Source organism: Chinchilla lanigera, unplaced genomic scaffold, assembly GCF_000276665.1.
Source record: "Chinchilla lanigera isolate Chin_1 unplaced genomic scaffold, ChiLan1.0 scaffold00023, whole genome shotgun sequence".
NCBI classification, from domain to species: domain Eukaryota; kingdom Metazoa; phylum Chordata; class Mammalia; order Rodentia; family Chinchillidae; genus Chinchilla; species Chinchilla lanigera.
The window spans coordinates 20,723,562-20,744,103 of record NW_004955424.1 but is presented as its reverse complement, the minus strand read 5'-3'; the positions used below and the strand labels follow the sequence as shown (position 1 = coordinate 20,744,103).

At 35.0% G+C, this 20,542-nt stretch overlaps 1 protein-coding gene across 11 annotated transcripts in view; it reads right to left on the bottom strand.

Moving 5' to 3' along the window:
- Wdpcp (WD repeat containing planar cell polarity effector) overlaps window positions 1-20,512 on the bottom strand; it is a 391,210-nt gene extending 370,698 nt beyond the window's left edge. For 10 of the 11 annotated variants that reach the window (XM_013514684.1, XM_005385718.2, XM_013514680.1 and 7 more), the window contains exon 1: window positions 19,904-20,268. The gene's annotated coding sequence lies outside the window, so the exon portion shown is untranslated. The other variant, XM_013514679.1, reaches the window with a different exon arrangement.
- Window positions 20,513-20,542: the final 30 nt, after the last annotated feature.

Below are 20,542 nucleotides of genomic sequence, written 5' to 3'. Positions count from 1 at the left end.
TCGGTTCCCGGTACCGGAGAAAAACCAAAAAAATAAATAAATAAATAAATAAAAAATAAAAAATTGAACCCCAGGATGCTCTATGTCCCCAGACCTTTTTAAAATTTTGAGACATTCTCACTAGTTGCCTAGGCCAGCTGTGAACTTGTGGTTCTCCTATTTCAGGCTCAGAGTAGCTGGGATTACAGGTGTGTGCCACCATGCCCTGCTCAAAGCACTCATCACTCTGGAGATTTCATTTTCTACTATGTTATTCTCTCCAACTCCACTTCACGTAGTTCCTGCTTTATTAACCAAACTCTAGTCTCTGGCTTTTATGAGAGGGGGGAGTCTCAACCCTTCAGACTCTTTCCCCCTGGAGGAGCTGGGCACATGCTATAGGGAATATGCTTCCCCAAATTTAGCTTTTGTTGTAGCTTAAGTATCAGTTGCTAAAAGAGGCCTTCTCTAATATTTCCATTTAAAATAGCATCTTCTGCTTTTCCCCTTCATAGCAGATATTCTTCCCTTTCATAGAACCAATATGAAATTTGATATCTGTGTATTTATGTCTTTGTCCTTACTAGATTCTTAAGTTTCTTAACAGAAGATACTGTGTTAGTTTAGTTGACCACTGTTTGCCTTGCACAGTATCAGGTGTAACTACATGTTCATTGAATAAATAAGTGAATAAGTAAATTTCATATAGTTCATTTGAACATGATTTGAATGAAAATTCTGTTAAACAGGTTTAAAGAGTAGAGGAAGAGGAATACTGAATTTAAATTTATAAACAGGACTCCTATAAAAGACAATGATACTTTTTCCATTTTCATTATGATAGAACAAGAATAATAACAGCTAATATTTATTGAATGTTTGACATATTCCAGGCACTTTACACATATTAACTCATTGATCCTACCATACAAGGTAGTTTGCAAGTGAAGAAGCTAGAGAGGTTAAATAATTTGTCCAAAATTGAACAGATATGAAAAGGCTGGGCGTTCTGAGCACAGGCAATCAAGCACTGCGCTCTCTAGAATAAAAGGAAATAAGCTTACATATAATTGGTTTAGATGAGAAAAAAGAAAAATATCTTTGAGTATAAAGCCTAAATACTAAAACTGAATAAATTCCTTCTCTCAAGAACTTTAAAAACTCCATGACAGCCTCTCATTTGTAACAGAAGACATACGTAAAACTGTAAATAGTAGTACTGTTTGAAATAGTGAAAAACTGCAAACAAGCTGAAGTACATTAATAAGGACAATGGAGAACAAATGAAGTACAAAGTAGACAAAAACACATGACTCTCCAAAACTATGTTGAACAAACACGCTGCAGAATGCTTGTGATTTCATTTATATCAAACTCCAGTTATCAACCCTAAGCACATTATTTACATTCTAATGAGAAATCTATAAAGAAAAACAAGAAAATGCTTATCTCAAAACTCAGTACAATGATTATCTCCAATGGGGAAGCAGAATACAATTGGGAAAGGATCTATAAATGGTTTGAAAAGTATTGGGAACATTCTATTTCTTAATCTAGGGAACAGATCCACTTGTATTAAACTTTCTTCCTTTATGCTTCCTATATGTTATACATTATTTCACATACAGTAGATCTAACTAGAGCTATACAGTCACCAACACAAAAGAAAAGATAGCAATATCCTATGTCAAAACAAAATGGGGGGACGCAAATATTACAAGTGCTTCCTACCTGATACTGAAATGTCTAGCTTTCTTCTTTCTTCATCTTCGGTGCTGAGAGCCTGCACCCAATTTCCTAATTACAAATATTTTCTTTTTTTTTGCTAACTCAGATAAGTAAGAGAGTGAGCTGTCCCTAATAAGCAGAAGCAAAAACCCAGTTTATAAAAAAATTAACAGTATATAGATGGCTACTGTCCCCCAGAAACTCCCCACTTCCACTTCCATGGTAGACGGGCTAGCAAGCTATTTTCAGTTTAGTTAGAGGTCCTGCATGTAAGTTATCCAACTATAGCAAAGTAAGTATCCCTAATGTGCAGATCAAAAACCTCTCAGGGGCTGGACGTGTAGCTCAGTGGTACAGTACCTATTTAGCATGTATGAGGCCCTGGGTTTGAGCCCCAGTGTGCAACACACACACATACACACTCACACACACACACACACACCTGACTCTGCTTGTCTTATAATCAGGGAAGATATACCAAGAAAAGAGGTGAGGATTGATTGAATGATGCCCTACTCCTCTGTTACAAGGGTCATTTTCACCTCTTATCTCAGTACTGAATAACTAAGATAAACTATGGTAACAATGGAATGCTGAGATGAGCATCACCAGCAGTCATCTACAACACCCAGTTTCAAATTTTGCTTCTATCAAAGCATGATTAATCTCACTGACTTTATAAATACAAAATTACAAAAACATCTGTAAGTAAAATACTACTTTATCTGCTTTATACATTGCAATAAAGTTAAATTTTTAACTCAGAAAATGGTTCTTATTTTTAAGAAAAAATCTAAAAACATAATTATGTATCCTCAACGGAAGTGACTGAGGATAAAAATGTACAGAATGTTTTATGAACCTGGTGTTTATGACTCTCCCCACCAAAGAAAGATTAGCCTGATTTTTCTTCTCTTTGCCTCAACTTTCATCTCACCAACTTTTCCCTTGACTTTCTTAATCTAAGATGTAAGCTCTCATTTTGCAGTTAGATACACTGAAAGAGGGGCTATGAGAGCAAAAGAAAGGCTAAGCTTAATTTGGGCTGCATTCTTCTGAAGGGGTATAATATAACAGAAGGAATGCAATCTCTGAAGTCAGACATACTGGGTTCAAATCCTGGCTCTGCTACTTATAATTCCATCTTAGGTAAATTGTTTATTATTATTCAGCACCATGACTCACTTTCTTCATGTGTACAATGGAAATATTTAGAGCAACTACCCTATAAATTCTCCCTAATAAATGTGTTAATGCATGTAACAAACTTAACATACTGTTTGATACAGTAAGCACTCGTGTTAACTATTATAATTTGCCAATAGTTTTCTGCATTATCTCAGTATTTTCAAAACATCCTGGTATTGTCTACCATTTAAAAATTATCTTATGTTTGAATATCTAGTCATTCAAATAAATGTGTAATTCTTTAAAGTTAACTGCTGCCTTCAACTTTATGCATAAAATCACATCCAATCTCCTTACTCCTGGACTTTCAGCTACCCCCCACCCACCTGCTTGATTTAGTCTAACATCTACCATTCATTTAATAGTCATTTGCCCAGGTGGGACTATTTGATGGGCTCACAGGAGTAGGAGTAGGTAGGTAAAGCTACTTAACCATACATTGTCTTCCCCTGGCCCTTCCTGTAAGCAGGACATGCTGAAAGTTATTTCTAATATGTTATTATTAATTATAAAATGGAAAGTATAAGTTATTTGGTAAGAGAGCAAGCATCAGAGTACAATTTTAAAATATGAACATTTCATAAAAATGTCACCTTGCTTATTTGTTGGTTCTGGGTATCTAATTTTTTTTAGTTAAAAGTTATACTCAATTTAAAATCTGATATACAAAACTCAAATGAGACAGGAAAAGGTCACTTTAGTAGTAAAAGTCTATGTATGCTGTATGATCTAGGTAGTGTATACAGACTTCTGCTATATACACATAAAACTTTCCAGAATTGATCATAACTGGCTCACCCATTACAATTATAATAAGATCAGACTTACAAAACCACTATTTTCTTCTACTTTCTGAATGACCACACAGGTTTAACCAAATTTTGCAGTTATACACAAAACATAATTTTATTCATTTACAGATTCCTGCAATTTATGGTTCCTGCCTTCATAAAATTAACATGGCTACATTAAAATACTCAAGTACACAGGAAACTGTTTCTCTCCTGCAGCTACTAAAATCAAGCTACTATACATTACCAGTTACCAGTACTGAACAATGGGGAAAATATGTGAATGAACAGAATTTAATGGGTATTTTGGCTTGTTTTTCCATTTGTTTTTATTTTTATTTTTTATTTTATGGAAAAAATAAAATTTCATAACAAAACAATAGGAGAATAACAGTTAATACATTGTATTGTTATCCTCAAAGTAGTCACTTCGAGTACAAGATATGGGCATAAAAAATTCTCACAACAATATTAACAAAACCTTTGTTTTCAATGCCCTAAGAGAAACCGGTAGTATAATTCACTTGTATTTTTCTTTCCCTTCTTTCCTTTCCCCCTTACCACACCAGTTCCTCTTTCCTTTTGAATAGTTTCTTCCCACCTCACAATATCTATTGTACATTTTGGTCCTTACTCTTTCCGTTTCTCACACCAGGGAAACAATATGATGTTTACACATGTGAGTCTGATTTATGTCACTTATGAATTTGGTCTCAAATCACATCCATTTACCTGTGTCTCAAGTTATCCTTCTTTATGGCTGAGTAGCATTCCACTGAATAAAAAGACCACATCTTTTTTATCCACTCTTCAGTTGATGGGCATTTGGATTGTTTTTAATTGATAGGTTATTTTATAGTAGTATAAGGAGAGAAGTTAACTTGTACGAAATTTATAGCAATACAAATGATTCCTGTCCACAAAAATTGAAATTGTGTCCTATGAAGGCAGACAATTATTGTCCAGTGGATATTCATCAGTTTTGCCAGTTTTGCATTCATTTCAGCATTCTTTCATTATAAATGCATGGTACTTCAACTGCAATCATATCATTAATTAATGAGTTAAATAAAGTAATTGATGCATGTTCATTTTATGTGAAAATCACAATCATATTCACTTTTTAGGTTGATCCTGTAACAATAGTTCACAATGACAGAGGGCTAAGACAAAAAGATAAAACATACAATTGCTGTAACCAATAATAATTGTATAATACAACTTTGAAAATGTGGCAAAGATGGGCAGCCTAGAAAATTAATACTGTAGATAAATACACAGGATTACTCATATGATAATTAGTTGTCTGTATTACAAAATGGAAATAGTCTAGAAATGTATTTTTCTCTACTCTTTCTATATGTATGTATATAACATACTATTATAAATTATTATACAGCATATATAGATTTATGCTACATATATATAATATATAGACTTCAGTATATACATAGCATATCACAGATACCATATCATAGATAGCATAAAAATAGCAACCACCCTAATATTTAAATGAGTAATCATTTCTATCATTTAGGAATAAGAATACAGAGAATAACTAAATCCTAGGCCAATTTCTGAATTTTAATTCTTCCCTCGGTTGTATATTACAATGAGGGGCAGAATTCATAATCTGGCATCAAGAGTTTAATTTTAGAGGCACACGGTTAAATATTTTAACTTTTCAATTAGACATAGTATAGAGATTCGACAAACTGAATCATTTTTTTCTATTCACACACCAGTCAGTGCAGCACTTCTGATACCAGATGTCTGGTGGTTTCTCCACAGACAGTAAGCAATTCTCTAGCAATAGTGTTATGATTTCAATCTAAAATAAACCCCAAAAGTCTAACACATTCAGAGAGGGTTTTCAGAAGGTTACTGTGTCATGAAGTGCTATACTCATCAGTGGATTAATCTATGAGTTCATAGATGAATGTACTACTAGGAGATGGAGCCTGACTGGACATGGTCACTGTGCCTACTCCTCCCTACTCTTTGCTTTGGGCAGCCATGAGGCAAACGCTTTTCCTCTGCCATGCCCCTCTGCCATGATGTTGTGCCTTTGAGCCAGGTAACCATGGACTGAACCCTCCAATTCTATGAGCCAAAATGAACTTCTTAAGTTGTGGATGTCAGGCACACTGTCCCAGTGATAAGAAAAAAGACTAATACAGTACCAATTAGGGGTGCTGTAATTTAACCCAATTTGACCCTATCACTCTTCAGACAGCACCAGACTCCACAGGTTAAGGGTTTGGACCACAAAAGTCTACCCTCTTCTCCCCTTGTACTTCTGACCCATGCTTCTGATGCAGCAACTATAAATTAAGGTTGCCACAATGCCAACAGTGGGTTCAAATAATTTTCTGGAGGGATTCAGAGAACTCAGAGAATACTTTACTTACTTTTAATGCATTTACTATAAAGATATAGATGAATAGTTCAGTTGGAAGAGATACACAGTACAAGGCATGTGGGAAGGGGCACAAAATTTCCATGCTTATTATGGATATAAAGCACCATCCTCCAGGAACCTATCCATAAGCTCTGTCCCTTATAGTTTTTAGAGGCTTCATTATGTAGGTATGAATGATTATGTTACTGGCCATGAGTGAGCAACCTTCAGCTCCTCTTCACTCCCTAAAGGTTGGTACACTTCTGTTAATTTCAAACAGTCTACACAGATTCACAGAAGTGCTCTAATGATATGCTAATTTCCTGTGGCAACCAGTCCCCCAATGCTGAGGATATCCAGGAAGCTATCCAGCCCACTCATCTCACTATTATACAAAAAGACATAGCATTTTGAAAATTTCAAGGGTTTAGAAAGCTGTGTATCAGGAATGAAGAACACAAACTAAGTATTTCTTATTATATCATAATATTACATATAGGTTAAATATCTATTTGTTAGTAGCATTCTCATAATCAACCTATAATAATGCAATCATATTTTCATAGCCAAAAAAGGCCATGTTCCTTTAGTCTTCCCTCACAGTTCGAAATTCAGTTTCAAACATTCTTAATTTCAAATAATAGCAATCAAAATGTTTTTTAAAAATTATCTTGGCGGTGAGTTCTAGTCAGTACAGTAACTTAATTAATTTCAGATGCATATTTTAAATTTTTATTTTTCATTCTACCTAGAGAGTAATTCCAAAGTGATATTTCCTGAAGTCAAAACCCAGACTTTATGTCTCTAGAGTAATCTTGCCATACAGTAGTTTTAACTTCACTAACTTCTGTATCACCTTCCCAAAGTAGTGCTGGCTGGCCTGGACTTGTTGTAAATAGCAGGTTCAGTCAGACAGCTTTTTAAAAAATGTCAACACTCTTAACAATTCACACATGTACAAGAAAAGTATTGTGCTTCAAAATAAAGATGTGTTTCCTCTTGTGAAATAAAGTTTATCATTTAGGAAAGTCTGCCTAAGGAAATGGAATAGTTTCATATTCTCTAGAAAAAAACTGAGAGGGCATCTCATCTCACTCCTCCCTTCCTTTATCCAATTTCAAACATGACCCAGAAAGTAAATGTTTTATGTATAACAGGAAAGTAACACATCATTAAAGGATGCACCCCTGTAAAATCTAATAGTCATGAAAGATTGAGAGTACCAAAGTCTGCTCTTTACTTTTAATATCTGAAAACAATCAAATAATTTTGTTAAATATATTTTTTTCAAGCTCCCCAGTCTATTCTCTTCTAAAGTTTTAAACAAATATACTTGATATGAAAACTAGTATTTTATCCAAATATCAAATATTAAGCAAGTATTTGAACAGCAAGTACAAACAGTTCTAATCCCAATCACAGACAACGTTGTGAAATGTTAATGTATTTAAATTTTTTAATTATATATGGACTTAATTTAAATGCTGCACTTTAAATAATTAGCTATTAATATTTCACTCATATTAAATAACAGGAACACAAACAAGTAATACCCAATGCAGGAAATTTTCAAAGGCAGACTGCACATTGTGAAAAGTCTAAGCTTTGGCTTCTGGAAAATGTTAACCTCAAACAATCTACACAGATACACAGAACTGCTGAAAAGCTCTTTTAAGGAAAACATTAAATAATGCTGTACTAACGGAAATACAGAAAGAAAATATAGTTATATTTATACCTCTTAACCAGACCAAATTAATACAACAAACTTAACAGCTATGTCTTCATAATAATGTTATTGAATAACGTAAGGTATTAAGCTACTGAAAATCCTTGTTCTGGTTTTATACCAATTGTCAACATTATCATTACTTAAAATAAATTTAAATATCACAAAATTAGTATTTGAAAATAACTCAGTAAGTAAATCACTTGATGTTGCCTACAGAAAAACAGGATGTACATACGTATCACCCCAGTAGCCACTTGGAGTGCCCTCTGTACCAGTCCTAATACAACTACTCCATGAAAGAGAATAATATGCTTCTGATCAACATGATTGTCTCAAACTGAGCCCCATATAGATACCTGAGTAAGCTAGGAATGGGCACCTGATATGGTCTTGGGATTTCTAGCAAATATGAGAAATGTGGCAGGGAAAGCACTGTCCACACAACAGCAGGGATGACCTTCTAGGCCTATCTAATTCTGCCTTTCTAAGGAACACTGGATGTGCAAGACAGTTAAGAGCAAGAAGAAAAGCAGAAACAATTTAAAAAGAAGTTACCTAAGATTACTTATGGAACACTAAAATAAGGTCTGTGAATTGCTTAACTGAGAAGGACAGTTAGATAACCCAGAACTCTAGCTTTCAGACATTAAAGAATGGCCTATCAATTCTGCTCTTACTAAGAGAAATACCTGATCCTGTATAGGGGAATGAATGTTATATATGGAACATTTTTCAGAAAATTGGCAGATTGTGAACACGAGAGTATATAAGACAACAGTATGTATCAAAAATGTCAAAATTTCTGACTTTATAACTGTTTAATGGTTATATAAAAGAATGGCCCTGATCTTGGAAAATATGAATTGAAGGATATATTTAAGGACTGAGGATGTAGCTCAGTGGTAAAGCATTTGCCTAGTGTACAAAAGTTCAATCTCAGCATAGGAAAATAAATAAATAAATAAAATTGATGGGTTTACAGACATATATGTGCAATTTAAATGGTTCAGAAAAAATATGCGATATGGGAGGGTTTAGTGGTGACAACATGTGTGATTAAACAAATGCAATAGGATGTTAACAACTGGTAAATCTGAGAGGTTTTAGATATTTTTACTGTTCCTACAACTCTTCAGTAAATTTGAAATTATTTCAAAATAAAGGGATTTTTAAAAAAATACTAAGCATGTAAAAAAAGAGTATTCTTGTATATGCAGCTATGTTAGAAGAGGGCAGATTCAGTGCAGGGAAGGGTGAACCAGAAAGAGCTGAGCAGACAATATGAGTTGAGAATAGAGAAAGGAAAGACTGGGGAAGACAAAGTTGTTAGAATCTTCTGGAAAAGAGGGAGTTATAGAGAGGAGGGAGTTCTATATAGAACTTCAGATTATTGCTCCTGAGAATTCCTCAGCTGTGCACTCACAGAACACAAATATGAAAATGCAGGAAGCCCAAGAAAGAATAGTCAGAAACGTTTACACCTAACAGTGTTTAGCACTCATATACGGCTGAGAATAGTACCTGTTCCCTCCAGCCCAACAAAAAAACTTCACAATTCACGGTCACAGAGGTGGAGGATACAGAAAAGCCTTTGTTCAGGTGTAGAGAATTATTCCCAGATCCTGCCTAATAAATCTTAAAAGCAATTACTATAACTGCATTCAATATGTTTTTAACATGTAGTAGACATAAAAGTCACATTTAAAAACCCAAGTCAAACTCCTACAGATAAAAACTACAATATGTAAGGTGAAAAATACACTGGATGGAATTAACAGCTTATTTGATGTTGTAAAAGAAAAGGTTAGTGGCGTTGAAGACAGAGGAATAGAAACTTTGCAAAATGAAATGCAGAAATAAAAGAGAATTTAAAATATAAACAGAGAATCAATAAGCTGTGGGATGATTTCAATTGGCCTACTGTACATATATTTGGAATCCCGAAAACAGTGGCCAATACATTAACATACAGGTCAGTTCTTCAATTTTACAATCCTTCTACAACCTTAAATTATTCTTTATGGTATTCATCACAGGTTGTAACAACACATTTATTGTATGACTGCACCCACTCTCTTCTCTTTCCTCTGGATTACAATTAATACAGTGAACACAGATCACCTTTGCATTTTTCATTTTATCCCTCATAACAATCCTCAACTACCTACTAGACTCTCCAATTAACTAATTTTATAAATAAATGTGAATCATTTTTGGAAATATGCAATGTATCATACTACTAAGACGCTGGTATTATTTTTTACAATTTGCTATGCTATGTATTTCATCTGCATCATTTCTGAAATATATATAAATTGTGTAAACACTTTTAAAGAGGCCTAATACTTTTTATGCATGTCTTGCAAATTTGACTCCACAAGAATGTAACATAACAATTTGGAATTTGTAAGCACTGCACATGTAGATAAAATGTTTAATCTTCCTCAATAAAGAAAAGAGATGTCCTTTTGGTACATCTGCATTTGTGAAAGGTAAAATTTCTAGAGCTCTCAGCTCTTTAAAACTTCAAGAATAGGGACCCACTGCGGTTTCCAGTCTGGTTGATCTTGTCAAGTGACTTAGGTTGTACATCACATTATTTCACATGGAAACACTTATAAAGCTGGGTGCACACAATTACACATTTATATATTTTACTTTCATCTGCTCACTGTTACTAACACCTGATTTTGTTAGTACTCCAGGGTGCTTATGTTTGCAAAAAGTATGTATGTTATTATTGTCCATTATGTTATGTAATGTGGCCAATGGAGCATTTTTTGTGGTTTTGTTCCTCAAATAATTCCCTTTAAATGTAAATAAATGTCTCAAATTTTTAATTATTTTTTCCAGAACCACTATATTTTTAGAATTTTGATCTTTTGAGATTTTAGACTTTAGGGGTTTTGATCTTTCATGACTTCAAAATTTATCACTTCAAATACACATGGGCCAAACACATGGGATGGCCTCACTGCCTAACAATCTGCTCTCAAGATAATTAATCCAGTCTCTTGGGACCTAACCCACTCCAGAGATAAGCATTAATCCCATATGAGGGTAGGTCCCCCATGACCTAATGACCTGCCAGCTAGGTCTCACCTCTTAAAGGTCCACCAACTTTCAATACTGTTACATTGGGAACCAGACTTTCAGTGCTCTCTTTTTTGAGTCAAACTATATCCAAATCATAGCATTTATACACTTTTAATTTTTATAAAAATAAGATCACATTGTATTTATTCTGGTATAATTTGTTTTCACTCCACATATTTTTTAATATTCCTTCATATGAGGAATTACTATGATCCATTCGTGTTTAATGTAATTATTCATTCTGGACATGTGAGTTATTTACAAAGATTTGTTCTTAGAAACAGTGCTTATGAACATCTAGGGCATCTCTTGATTTAAGTGGATCTCTATGGGAATGTAATTGCCACATTTATTTCCTGACTTTATGGTCACTCTGTGACCTCTAGTGTAAACTAAGTCTTACAGATACCAAGAAACAGAATCAAAGGCACAGAGCTAAGTAGTCCAGTTAAAACCAACAAATTCTACTCTTTCCACTTAAAGGGAAATACTCAGTTAGGCAGCACATATCCCCAGAAATATGTATTTATCAAAAAGAATCCTGATAAAGGTTTTCTCTTACCTTATGTTTTAAAAAGAGGACCTACCAACTGACTACCCTCAACATAATTTCTTGACCATTCACAGCAACTTGATTATATGAAGGTGACCCAACTAAAATCTTATTCCTGTTAAAATATACCTGAAAATTCTGGTTAAATATATTTTATAATTGTACTTGCTTCAGTAGCACATTTACAAAAGATGAAACAATACTTAGAAGATTGGCATAGCCTCTGCACAAAGATGACATGTAAATCTGTGAAGTGTTACATATTTATATATATGGTAATTAAATATTTTGGGATGCATGTAAATTGTGTATGTATAAAATAATAAATATAGTAATAAAGTAGTTCTTGATTTGGTTACAATTTAAATTAAATATAAGCACTCTTCTTTTTGCCATAACTAAATTTTGATTTTGGAATTGGTTTAAGACTCACTGATGTGAATGTGATAATCATTTTTAAAATACTACATATTCATTTTAGAAATTACTTGAGAATGTTTTCAAAAATGTTCTGCACATCATCTCAACCAATCAAATAATTTCCAAGAGCCCTAACATTATTCTTATGTTTAAAAAAGGCTATAAAGCCAAACTTATTTTTAGCTATGTCAACTATTTAGCTTTGGAGTCTTTCATTTTAAAAATATTAATAATTTTATCTCTGAATTATTTCAGAATTCAATCTTGCTATTTAAATGACCCTATCTTTACTCATATTCTATTATCTAACATTGCTACATATTAATTACATGGATGCTATGATAAAGCATATGCATGTTTTTCTAAAAATGCACCTAATTAGACCAACAGCAAAGGCATCTTCACATTACTTTCTAAATATTACTTTAATACTTTCAATGAAAGATTAAAAAATTGTTACATAAAAGCTTAACTTTACTGCATTAAACATTAAAATGAATGATCTTAAATTGATACATACCAATTCTATGTAAGCTACAGAAAAAAATTTCAATTTTTTATTTTATGTTTTTGTTTTTTCAACACAAGGTCACATATACTATGTAGTTCAGGCTGGTCTTGAACTCACTATGTAACCCAGGTGGCCTTATACTCACAGTGATCCTCCTACCTTAGCCAACTCCCTCCTTAAAAAGGGCAAATTATCTTATGAGCTCCTAGGATCCCAAAAATCAACTTTCTATTCTAGGGATCTAAACTTTTATGCTCCTTTAATAGTATTTAAAATATTTTCTTCAATTTGAAATAAACATTACCTAAGTAATGCTGAGCTGAGCCAAGAAAAAAAAAAAAATGTTAGCAGTATCCCCAAGTTGAGCATAATGGTTTAATGTTCTATTGTTTGTTGCCTTAACAAACCAAATATTTACAGCAAATTCAGAAACCATCTGGAGATTCAAACTCACAATAAAACTGCAAGGACATACTGTGCTACTTGGTATTAGTTATTACCAAAAACAGTTCTCCAAGAGGGCAGAGTATACAGACAACCTTATAATCATCATAACTGGAAATACACGGATATGCTCACCTGACCAAAAATCCACTGCTGCAATTATTATATTACCGTGAAAGCTAATTTATAATCAGTGCTAATGTGTTCCATAATCTAATTTACAAGAGCAACTCATTAGAAAGAGAACAAGGCCCATGAATTTCCAAATAAGTAATTGATTTGGTGTTTCTACTGCATGAGGCTATAGGAGCTTATATGCTACTGGCCTTCTTGGAGTATGGGAAAGTCCTGTCCTGTTGTGGGGATAGCAGGAAATGTTCTGGTTCAAAAACTCTCCCTTGTAAAATTCACTGAAAATCAAAGGCACAGATTATGGAATTTTAGGCATAACAACAGAAAGCCTCTTTCTCTTAGCAGCTAATAGAAAATTTGTCTTCGGGGGATAATGAAATGAACTTTGGGTAAATGCTCAGGGTGACTGGTATGACCGCAAGAACGTAGGCTTTGGGAATAATGCACACTCACTCTACATTAAAAAAAAAGAACAAACTGTTTTGCTCAGAAAAAGACGGGGAACAGGGAGAGCCAGAATGCCTTCCCAGATATACAGGCATTCCACAACCAATCATTAGCAAGTCACATATATTTTAATGCAAATTACATAATGAAAGATTTACTCAAATTATGGTTAATCCTGAACTTAGACATTTTTTGATTTTCTACTTCTTGTTTAAAAAAAAGTATATGCTTATCACTAAACTTACTCATTTTTAGCAATTCATACTTTCTTCTTCATTGAATGCAAGGAAAAGTATCATTCTGAGGTAGTTCAATTTATAAATCCCAAAATTCTAGGAAGCTGAGACAGGAGGATCACAAGTTTGAGTCCAGGCTTCACAACTTAGTGAGACCATTTCCAAATTTAAAAATTTTTAAAAAGCTGGGATGTAGCTCAGTGAAGGCCCTGGATTCAATCTCCAGTACTACAGAAAGGAAGGGAAGGGAGGGGAGGAGTCAATCTAACAAAACCAATGCATTTCTTATTTGTATATGTAATGCTCAAATTCCCAGAAGCTCAGTGTCTTTTTGGGATTGATCCTGATGAACTAAAGGAATACCATATTTTAAAATAATATTTCTCACTCTAGAAACCATTTATCACTTTACTATTAAATAAAGCAATGAGAAATAGCATTATCACAATTTTAAGTTGATTTTTCTTTGTATCATTTTAAGCTTGATTTTATTGTTTAAATAGTTTTTAAAATATTCCTAAAAATGACTATTAATATATTGGTTTAATTTAAAAATGCAGGTATACTTTTTTCTGATACAATATACATCATTCTTACTTGACTGGCAATTTTCACAAGTTATATTATATGACAATATTTTAACCCAAACTGATAATTCCATAAGCAAACAGGCCACCTAAAAGTTTTGACACCAACACATTTAATACATATGATAACATGAAAGCATCTTTCATTTAAAAACTGTTTAGGAAAGGTGTATTAAAATAATACTTTCCATTTTTCTTAGCATTTTCAGAGCATTTTGAAGTAATTATGGGAACTCTAAATGAAAGAGCAATTTATGATTTTGGGCAAATTTTAGCAAAGCTTTAGAGCACTAATGGATAATAAATACTTATGCAAGTCAGATGTTTTTCAATACTTTGTTTTCAGCAAAATTGAAGGGGATCTTAAGTGAATTACCATTTCACAGATCACTGAAAAAAATTTTTGATGATAGGTCACCATGTGATTTTGTTTTGTTTTGTAAATGACATGGAAGAGTTAAAAAAACACTCCCACCTTCTTAAAGCAATAAGGTTTCCAAACACTTACGTTTATAACTCAAAAACAGGAATAAGTGTGACACTGAACCCAGTCTCATTCTAAACATACATCCAGATATATGAATTAATGGAGTGAAGAAGGATATACTTCCATTATAATTTTACTTTCAATGCTTAAAAATTATTTAACTAAATTTGTAATATATTGGTTTTGTTCAATTGTGTACTACTAATAATTGTAGTAACAAAGTTTATTACAGTCATGTGAATGAAAAACAATTTATATTCATATTTTTGAAATAAATATAATGTGATTATTTTTAAAACCTTTAAGCATTAAAATGCTAACTGTCCTCACTGGAGACTACAGAAGGAAATTAACTTAATCTTGCAGTTCTAGAACACACAATTAAACTTCATGGTAAGAAATTCTTACATTTTTAAAGTGTGTGAGCCATACAAGGAATCCTTTAGGGTTGTGTTTCTCAAACTTAGCTTCTTTCTCAGATATATTCGGGGGGGCTACAAGTTTTCTGTGATACTGTTTCACATTTCATGTTTTATTATTTCTGGTACTCTAAAGTATTAATACATTGCTTTCATATGTAATAGTATTGCTAGGGGTCTATACAATCTGCCCCAATTAGGTAAGATAATAGTATGTCAGAGAAGTGTATTGGAAAATTGAGATTGAGGATATACAGAAATCTCCACTTTTCTTTTTTTTAATATTAGAGATTAACCTAGAACCTTTGCAATGAGCTATATCCCCAACCCTTTTCACATTTTTTTCATTCTGAGACAAGATCTTGCTAAATTGCCCAAACTGGACTCAAAACTTTCAATCAACCTGCCTTAGTCTCTCAAAGTGCTGGAATTACAGGTGTGTACCACCACACCTGGTACATGAAAAAAGCCTGGTGGAATGGATTTTAAGAGGCAGAAAGGATGAGACTTTAGCTGAGGAAAAAGTACACATAAAACATGGATGCAGAAAACTGAAGGGTATGTTTGAGCAACAACAAGTAGTTTAGCTAAAGTATAAAATATGTAATGCCAATTAATACAATAAGTGAGGTTTTTTTCCCTCCCCCTTACTAAGCAAAAAGGACGCCATTGTTTTGAGCTCCTATCCAATAATGGTGAACCTTTTAGAGCTTTCAATGATACTAAACAGCCTGCTATAGCATGTATGCCGTAAGTTCATAGCCACCATTGCCCTATACTGTGCCCTAATTATCAGACCAAACCAAAAAGGGCACTTATACTACTGAAACTTTACAGAAACAGACAGATCCTAAAACAGAGCTGGAAACAGGAGATTCTAGTCTACTTGAGTCAGTGTAATAGGGCTAAGACTCCTCCACTTAAACCCTTTAAAAAATTAACCTGACATTAATCAATCTGCTTTTTCTCCCCACCTATGGTTCTGTTTCCTTGTTCCCACCTTGCAAAACCCACTCTCTGCCATTATTTGGGAGTTCTCGTTCTATTTGGTAGAACACAGGCTGCCCAGATTCTTGAATTACAAATAAAAGCCAATTGGATCTGTACTACATTTGCTATCATTTTTTTTCTTTTGATACTTTTAATCTTCACTTCAGTATGTTACTTCTTTCACTCAACAGCTCTCTTTTTATCCCCCTACCCTCCTGTCTCTGCCTCATGTCACTGGCCAAGGTTTAGCTCTTTATACTTTTCCCCACATCTCATGTACCATGAATTGACCCATTTGAGGTTCTTTTTGGTATGTCTTAATTTTTTGAAATAATGAACACAATTATAACTTTTTGACACATTTAGAGAAAAATAACAGACATGTTTATGCTTATATAGCAGCATTTTTACATGTAAAGCAAACTTATTTTACATAAAGTAAGTTTTCATAATACCTAGTTAGTAGGGGGAAAGAGGAAATATGAACTGATTTTAATTATTGTTGAATAATTCAAGTGAATTTATTTTTATATTATAAAATATAAAGGCACAAAATTGAATGTACATTGTATGTTTGCCAGCACAGTATATCCAAGGGACTGGTAATGTTCCTTCTTAAACTGGATGGTGAGGAAAGCTGGACAAATAATAAAATGAATACCGATTTTCTATACCCACCCATACAATTAAACCACCTTTTGGCCCCTTTCCAGTGACATTTCTCTTTTTTCTCTTTCCTTGGTAATGAGAATTATTATGAAATTTGATTTACAAAGACTATTTGTTTAATAACAACTGAAAATATGTAATAAAACCAGCCAAACTTTGAAGAGGAAGAACTTACTATGAGATAAGCACATAGAGAGCAAATACATCAAATAAAATATACATCTATGGACTAAACGTCTTTGTCTCTTAAAAATTCACGTATTCAGAACACAAAGAGAAGGCAGCCACTTACAAACCGGAGGAATGACCTTAGCTAGACCCAAATCTGCTGGCACTTTGATTTTAGACTTCCTAGACTCCAGAGCTATGAGAAATTTTTATCGTCTCATCCGTCTATGGTATTTCGTTATGGCCGCACCCACTAAAATAGAAACTTTAGGATAATTCATAAAACTCACATTAATATAAACTTGTAGCACATATTAAAATAAACAGACACCTCAACTAGGCTTCTCTTTTTCCTATTCCCCATGATTGGTAGGGGCTGAACCTGCCATTCTATCGCAAGCCTCTCTATATATCATACATTGTTCCACCTCCTAAGAATGAGTCAGGAACACAGGCTTTCCCCAAACGCATAAAGCAGTAAACAGATTTTATTAAAGGTCATCCCGGAAATGACTGCTTTCTCAAGCCCTCCTGAGGGTATAGTCTTGCTTAAGCTAAATTTGGCTCAAGATTCAGGACACTGCTATGGGCCTAAATATCTTTCAAACAGACACACGTACTGCTAGACTGTAAATCTGACTTCTATTAGAATAAAAGACAATAGTTAAGGCAAGAATTAGTTTTCCCTTTTGCCTCTAACAGGGCCCTTCCTGCGTTGTCTGTATTACAGCAGTTATACACTCTACAGGAACCCAAAGTTAAGGGAAATACCACGGAGATGTGCCACACCTGCTCTGGCTCTGGGCGATGTCTTGCTTCCACTGAATTCTCATAATCCTGTGCAACGGAACTTTTGGCGATTCTGTTCTCTATTCTGTCAGATACATTATTAAGCACCTGAAATGTAGCGAGTATAACTGGGAAACTGGGTTTTAATTTTTTTTTTTTTTTTTGGTACCAGGAATCGAACTCATGACCTCAGGCTTGCCAGGCAAGTGCTTATGCCACTGAGCTACATCCCCGGCCCCTTGAGTTTTAAATTTTAATTAACTTAAATTTGAATAGTCACATGTGACTAATGACTACAGTATTCACAATATAGTTATAGAATCTGAGCCTTAGTTGTTTCTAATCAGGAAATTAAAGCATGTATGAATGATTTCTTACTACCAATTTAAACGCTACCTGCAACACTCCAAATGTGTTTCCACCTCCTACCTTAGCTTCCTGGCAGAAACATCCATTTGTCTTCATTCTAGTAGCATCCCCTTTTTAAAGCCCTGGCAACCCGGAGTGCCTAACTCTTTATTATTAACCAGGTCATTACATTGCCATTATGGACTTACGCATCTGTGTTTTAGGCTCCTAAAGGGCAGCAACTATGTTAGTTATATTCATTCCTGAATCCCCAGAGCCTAACAGAATGTCAGAGCCTGAAAACTCTTCTCCTAAATTCCCTTAGCCAATTTATTAAACTGGTCTCCATCTAACTAGCCCTATCTCTTCGCTAATCCACAATCTGAAATCTTGTAATTTTATCCACAACCAAAATAGTGAAACTGAGGGCAACTCGTATTATGTGTATCGAATCTATAAAAGTATAACAACGCTGTTATACTAGCGACAGAGTATACTTTTAATATACAGCTATTCAGTAGGAAATACTGTAAAAACAGTGAAAATGACGCTTGTTAAAAAAATCAAGTAGAAATAAATAGACATGCCAGAACTAGAAACAAATACGAGAGGGTTGGTTTTGTTATTTTCTTGATAGAGGAGACTGAACCCAGGGCCTTCACACCAACCTACATCCTAGCCTTTTTATTTATTTTTTTCCTTTTCTGGACAAGGTCGAGCTAAACTGCCGAGGGGGGATTCGAATTTAGGATTCTCTTTCCTCAGACCCTCAAAGTGCTGGGATTACAAGCTTGCACTGCTGTGCCCGGATAAATTCGGGAATTTCTGACAAAGAAGTAGCATTTGAAGAGATAAAACTCATGACTGGGTTCATTTAGAGACTTCATGTAGACAGATGAATACAGGCATTCCAATATTAATAAATCAGAGTTTAATTTAAAAAGAACTTAGAACGACTGAGACAGGGCAACCAAGGAGAAGAGGGGAAAACCAGAAAAAAGTGTATCTGAAAGATAACTGAATAAAGTAATTTAAGGAGATGTCATTCGGGTATGATAAATACTACTTAAAGATCAAGAAGAAAGTAGGGCATTATATTTCTTTCCCAAAATAGTAAATCTTCCAAAATGAAATGGAGAAAAACTAAAAATAACACTTGGCATTCATTTGCCAGCAATAAGACAAAACCCATAACATTACGCCAGTGTTACCTAATATAGACATTCACTTTCGTTACGTAGAGCGATGCCAAAGAACCGTATCTTCTTGCAATATCCACATCAAACAAGCTTTCAGAGAAACACAGCAATTCTCTTGGGCATTAATTTTAAAGGAAAAGCTCTCACATTATTTTCCCAGCTGATAGTCCACCTGAAACAACCAATGTCTCTCATTCACTTCCACTCTTTCCTTAGAAATACAGGTTTGGCATAACTTAAGATTAAAGACGATTTAAAGCACATCTAGTTTTCAAAGGAAAACGGATGACAGCGTTCGCAGAGGGCAGAGAAAAGTTAGATCCATGCACTGCAAGCTCCTGGAATGAAGGGGCTCACCACCCTCCCCAAGCAGAGGCTCAATATTTTTATTTAACTCTGGAAGACCTGACTTTACAGCGGAGAGCAGGCGCGCGAACTCCAGGACACTGCTTCCTCCAGAACACCGTGACACTCCCACGCCCCTAACTCTGTGGGAAGAGACCCGTAAAATGCGACGCAGGAGGGCGCACAACCACATGCTGGACCCTAAGGTTAAAAGAAAATCCCTCGCTTTCCAGCCAGGGCTCACCTGCCGCTGGAATGGAGAAGACGCACGGCCCCGGGTCGCCTAGGAGGGACTGCCCACAGACCCGCTCCTCGTCACCGGACACTGCCCGGAGAAAGGCTCCCTGCGCTACGAAGCACGGACTAAGAAACACGCGGGCTCCGTCTCCACGGTTTTGGAGCCGCCGCCACAGTTTGCTTAGGATGTTGGAGCGGAGGCCACCACAGTTCTCTCGGGTGCTCCCGCCTCGTCGCTTAGCAACCTGAGAAGCTGTACAGTCTTCCGGACACATCAATTCCCCCGCCCCTCGGGAGCATGTACAAGATTTAAAAGATTTTGTTTCCGGGTCGAGCCAGCTTTACGCGGCGGAAGGTCTCTTGACCGCCCACGTTTACCTCAGGGAACGAAAAAGTCTCTGTTGCGCATTAGTGAGGTGGTGCAAAGGTTCGTCTCTCCTCCCTCAAATTGCACACACCTTCCTTCCCGCCAATTGCCGAGTGCCATCAGGCAGTGCTCTCCTTCTGAGCCCAAACCATACGCTCGTAGTCGCCCGCCAATCACAGAGATTCACCCTTGGGGACTATTTTGCAATGGCTGGAGAGCGCAGGAAGAAGGACGTGAGAAGACTCGGCTTCTCGGGAAGTGTAGTTCGACACTGGAGAG